The following is a 6232-nucleotide window of genomic DNA, read 5'->3' as shown; positions in this document are numbered from 1 at the left end:
CTATACTCATTCTCTGCATGATTGATAGTAGTCTGCCCATGGTAAGAATAGGTACAAATTTGCTACCGGTAATGTTAACAGGTCAGTTCCCATCGTCACTATTGCCCTTTTTCTAAATGTATAAAAGAAATTCGCAATATTCTGAAGTTGGTATGACATATTTCAACTTTAGAAACCTAGCTATTTGATGACCCAACACTTAAATTATAGAAAAACATGTAACAATCCTAGCCACACTAGTGAAATAACTTGGTGTTTGGGATTGACCTTACAGACTGTAAGTTACAGTACATAGTTAGATATATGGGTAATTTAGGTTAATCCTATACACAGATTATCTTTAATCTCTTTATTATCTTATTATCTAATGAACTAGTCAAATTTTTGTGGAATTTCTACACGAGTAGTTCAGTAGAAGAACTCATGATTGAGGTTGGGCAGTGGTTAAAATAGTCATTTTTGTACCTCAAAATTAAACTTCATAGCAGTGAATGTGTCAAAAGATGGGTACCAAAGAGTATTTGAGGGATTTTTAGATTTGCTCTGAAAGCACTGTTTGTGGCTGAAATAATGTTGTATGGTTTCAATATATTGTAGGTAGTAGCAGTATTTTAGACTTATCAGCAGGTTTAACATCCTACCTTAACACACAGTCACCTCACAGTCCTCGGCAATCAACACCCCAAGATCTATACCGACAGACGGATGTAACAACCAATCACAAACCTGAAAACATAACACATGACACAGAGCAAAGCAATGCAAAAACACTATTTGATAAAAAAATTAATAAAGAGTGTTTAGAAACTGAAAGTGATGAGTATTTACTATCGCGTCTGTTAACATCAGAAAACGAGGATTCCAAAACATCTGAAAAACAAACTGATAATCCTGACCAATTTCTCCTCTCCAAATTGTTAGATTCCTCAGTACCAGCTGATACGGGGAACTGTGATGACGAGTTAGCAGGATTAGATATTTCTAATGTTAAAGATGTTGATGATGAAAATAAGGAGAATAGTGATAGAAGTATAGTGAAGGAAAACAGAGCAAGTTGTGATAACTATAAACCAAGTGAAACTGTGATAAAAAACTCAGATTGTATAATCAAAAACAGTGATAGGAAATATTCTAATATATTGTTTACAGGAGAAATGGAGGTGGGTATAAAATACAGAGCTCTGTCTAAACCTACAAACTGTTCTCATTTATTTAAGGGAAAATTTCTTACTGCTCACTTTATTATTGAACTTTGAATTTCCTTTAATATTTGATTTTCATACTGTGGTCTGAGGTAGAACAAGGCACATAGTTTTTCCTGGATAATCCCTTCCTTAGTAAAGTAGCCTGACAAGACTTTGATTGACAATAAAAATGTTAAAAATGGCCGACATAAAGCTTTCTTACATATTTTTTTTTTCCAGTGTTTGGATTTAGCATCAGTTTTAGAGATAACTAGAGAAAAGCTTGATAATCTGGACTTATGGTCTCTGATTAGTGAAGGCATTATTGCTATCAGGAAGAAAAAACGTCATTTACGTAAGTCAATATTTTTGCTTATAGATCATGGTGATTTTGGAATACCTTGCTTATGTATTAGGTTTCTTAAAAAAGAGAAGCTTTCTAGCTCATTAATTAAGATGCTTGCTTGCCAAATTAGAATTTTGAATTTTAAAAAAATAAAAAAAGAAATTAAAATAATTTTGTTCATAACAGCTGCATTTATATCACCTGAGACAACTGTCATCAAAGAAAATGGAAGTATTATATTTACTGGTGTACCAGACGAACAAAAACTAGAAACTAAATATATGGCACCTGAATTACAACAGAAAGGAATATTATCAGAAAAGGTAAATCTAAACTAGTCCCTCTTACAGCCAACTGAAACAATGGTTTTGATTTATTCCTATATATCATGATGTCATAATTTTCATAAGGGCAAAGTCAGTGTCAGACATGAATTATGCGTGTTCATGTGTATATATATTTTGATGAAATGGATACTAGTTTCTATCTATGAAGCTTTCTGTCTTCTTCATTGCATGTTATGTCTCCCTTCTCACACATTTGTTTCAAACAATAAGAAAATATTCGTTGTAACCTCTGGAGTGTTATTGGAATCTTCACAAGAGCTTATATGATCCGACATATTGGAATTTGATTCTGAAAGCGGCTTGTGATAGCTTTATTCACAGTCAAACTAGTACAAATGGACATCCATATTCAGTGTGACCCTTCAATAAATGGCTACCAAATATCAGCAATTTTCTACCAAAATTACCTCTATTCAACATCACCTTGTTGACTTGAATTTTTTCTTCACATATATAATTCAATACTAAATGTATAATTTCAGACATGTTTATATGGATTAGCAATGACGTTACAAACTTTAAGTAGTAATGAAGATTTGGATGAAAATTTACAAGATTTATTGTTATCAATGTTACATAGTAATTGTGATAAAAGACCTGGTATTAATCAGGCTTTAGGAATTTGTGATAACCTACAATCAATGTTTGATATTACATCACGACAAGGTTGTAAAATATTATTACAGCGTGCCTGGAATTATTATAGTGATGATGAAACAGACTATCAAAATAATAATTCATTACATGAGGTAAGTTACCTTATTTATTGTAAACTTATAAACATTCCTACATGTAGCCCGATAGTTTTACTTTGACACGTAGTAAAAAGTAATCAAAGTGGATGAAAGCATATCTTACCCGGCAAACTATAAGAACAACAATTGATGGTAACTTTTATTCAATCTATTTTCATTGTGTATTCTAATTTTAGTCTGAACTACAAGAATCTAGTATTGAAAGCAACAATACCTATATCGAAATTGAAACAACAGCTCCCACACCAGTTTCTGCTTTTAAACCAATCCATCCCGAAAATAGTCCCAAACAAGTTACAATTGGTTCTACATCTTCAGCCTTTAAACCAGTTGCAGTGAAGCCTCAAACCATATCTAAACCAAAACCTCTCTATGAAAAAAACTTTCATGCACACATAGCTAAACAAGAAGAAGAGCTGACAAATGGTTTAAATCAAGATGATGTTAAACAGTTAGAAAAGGCACCAAAAGTCATGAAAAAACTGAAAGACCTAGAGAAACATTTATCTAGACATCGCCCAGTTGATGAGTGTAAATTTAGTGACCAGGAAACTAATGAAGTTAATAATAATAGTGACACATCTGTTGATAAAAATACTAATTCAGACTTCAAACCTGGAGATTCTTTGGGGAAATTATTACAAAAATTTGATGGTCAGTTACCAGACACAGAAACCTTGGCAACAGCCATAGCTCAATATCTACAAACACAAATCAGTGAAACATCACAAAAATTACCAGTAACCTCTCCTACTAAAGACTCAGAATTATCCACTTCTACATCATCAGCTTTTCCCAAATCAGATCAAACTTGTAGTGCTAGTATGATTGAGTCTTCTGTTAACACTTCAATAGAATCATCTTCGGCAATTCAAACATTTACTATGCCAATTCAGAATATCACAGGCCAAACAACTTCCTACCCAATCCAGTTACAACTTCAACAAGATCCTAAGACTGGTTTTGTTCAACTGATTCCAGTTGGTGTTATGCCTTATGGAAGTGTCCTGCCTCAAACAGCTGTGCCTATGAATACAGGTCAAAATTGTGTTTCAGAAATTGAAGATGATACTATTCCTGATAAGAAAGCTAATATCCCACATAAAAATGTAGTGGGTAAACCTCCAATCCAAACTCGTAGTGTAAAACAAATAGTAAAGAAACCATCGAAACCTCGCTCTAGAAGTAAATCTCAGGGATATATGTCAGATTCAGGTATTCTGGAAAAAAGTGACCATATGGAAGATGGTTCTTTCCTTCAGTTTCCTACAAATAATGCTCGCAAACAGATTCGTACTCTTCAAAACGAACTAGAACAAAGTTTTACCGGCAGTCATACTTCTGGTACAGGACAATCAAAACTTAACAAGACATTCCTATCAGATAGTGGTCATTTTAACCAATCTAGTGGACAGAGGTCATTTCATCAATCTGGTAGTCGGTCAGCCAATACCTCACCCTCTTGGTCTAAAGATAGTGGTGTAAGTGGATTACAACCACCATGTAATACTGTAGGATATAATGATAAAACATTAATAGAAAGATTATTAAATACTGATGGTTCACAGCATCAACATATATTGGGTGAAGTTCTGCGAGTTTTACGTGAAAACCATGTCCTTAATGATAGTGATTATGATGATTTTACTGCTGGTAAGCTTCATCTTTTATATAAAAAAAAAAATGATAACTTTGCAAAACTTATATTTTAGCAATGTATTGGAGAATAAACTTCAGTCTAGGCATGGTTTCTCCAATCCAAATATATAAGATATTCAACACATTAGCTGATTATTTTCCATGAAATTTATATGAACGATTAAGTAATTTGAAAAGATACATAAACTGTAAATGTAAGGATCAATTTTGTTTATTTCAGCCGAATATATAACATCTTTAGGTAATCTACGTATTGATACATTTACTGGTGCAGTTAGTGAGAAATATCATCAAATAGATTGGTCATATACATTGCTTAATACTTTATATGGTATTATTAATCATTCTCATAATAGGTAAGGATTAGTATTTAGAATACCTTATATCTATTGCAGCAGCATGTACTCTGTACTCTATAGTGTACCATAAAAGAACAGGGGTTTATTCCAATCTTATTTAAATATGATATATTTACTTTTTAGAAATATAATACCAACAACTACAAATGCCAGTGAGAAAAGTTATGATGACCACAGACGTCTTTCAGCACCTTCTTATGTGCAGAACCAGCCGTTTCAATCACTACCTGATTCAAACTACAAAAATCCCCAATTATCTGCATCATATTCTGATGTTAAATATAATCCGCCATTACAATCTAATCCTCCAGAATTACAACGATCTCATCCTTTAAGATCTTCATTATACAGACGTACTAGTGGAATTAGTGAAACATCTGATTCAACTGATACAGAAAGACAAGAGAAACGCAGGAAATTTAAAAAACGGTACCAATTAGACCGTAGTAAAAGCTCTTCCATGTCCAATATTGTTAACAATTCACAAAATCAGTCGCCAGAACATACTAGTAAATTGAAATGTGAATCGGAGTCGTTTATAAGAGAGACAAATAGAAGCCTGACAGTAGATGTTCCATCACCAATAAGTAATCAGTATTGTGGTGATTCATCGCCTGGTAGTGTTTCTATGAACTTAGAATCCGATTATGTCCAACTATCTGGCAGCGTTCATGAATATGAGAACATTGATTTTATAGATACTCCAAAACACATTTCACAAAGACAATATAACAGGCCAGTGTCAGATTGTTATTCATTCAAATCAAACCAGACTCAAAATGGTGACCAAAGTAAAGTTGGTAAAGTAAATCGACAAGATTCTTTCAGACAAAATAAACAGTTCAACAGAAATCTATCAAAAAGTGAAAATTTACAAGTTGCAGAATTGCCAAAATCATATTCTGAACGATATTGTTCACCAGATGAAATATCCTCCAACTCGTCTTCAAGTAACATCAAATTAACACCTCAGAACCAGTCTTCTAATACCTCACAATATGTACCTAAAATAAGAAAATATGATGCCAAACCAAACAACAATCTAACGAGGAGATATGTTAATAAATATAGTAGTGATTCAGAAAGTAGTCGAACTGATTCTCAACCATTGAAAGCTAGACATGATATTGGCTCACAAATTCAAATTGGTGAAAAACAAGCATCGAAAAAAACACTCTCAACTTTATTGGAGAAATCAGAAACTTTGTTGCCTAGAAAAATACAAGTTATACATCACTGGGCATCAGTACATACAGATTTTAGTGGGGATTTAGAAGAATTTTCTAGTCATATTGTAAGTGTCTATTGTATTTTTGATATTTACTATTAACATATTCTATCCCTCTAATGTTTTACATGGTGTTTGGATCAATATTTCTTATTCCAGTAAGCAAAATACATGTACATATCTCAATTGGCCAATAAATTTTGAAATGAACTCTAGCAATTAAAACAATGCTGGTCTTTGGCATACAATTTTGACAAGACTAGGCACTAAGTAGAGAGACATTCATTCATGTTTTAACACATTTAGTTATCAATATTAAAATAATGTTTTTGTCTGTAGGATGAAGGTGATAAA

The sequence above is a fragment of the Lottia gigantea genome (genome assembly GCF_000327385.1).
Source record: "Lottia gigantea unplaced genomic scaffold LOTGIsca_26, whole genome shotgun sequence".
NCBI classification, from domain to species: domain Eukaryota; kingdom Metazoa; phylum Mollusca; class Gastropoda; family Lottiidae; genus Lottia; species Lottia gigantea.
Note: the sequence above shows the minus strand (reverse complement) of the source record.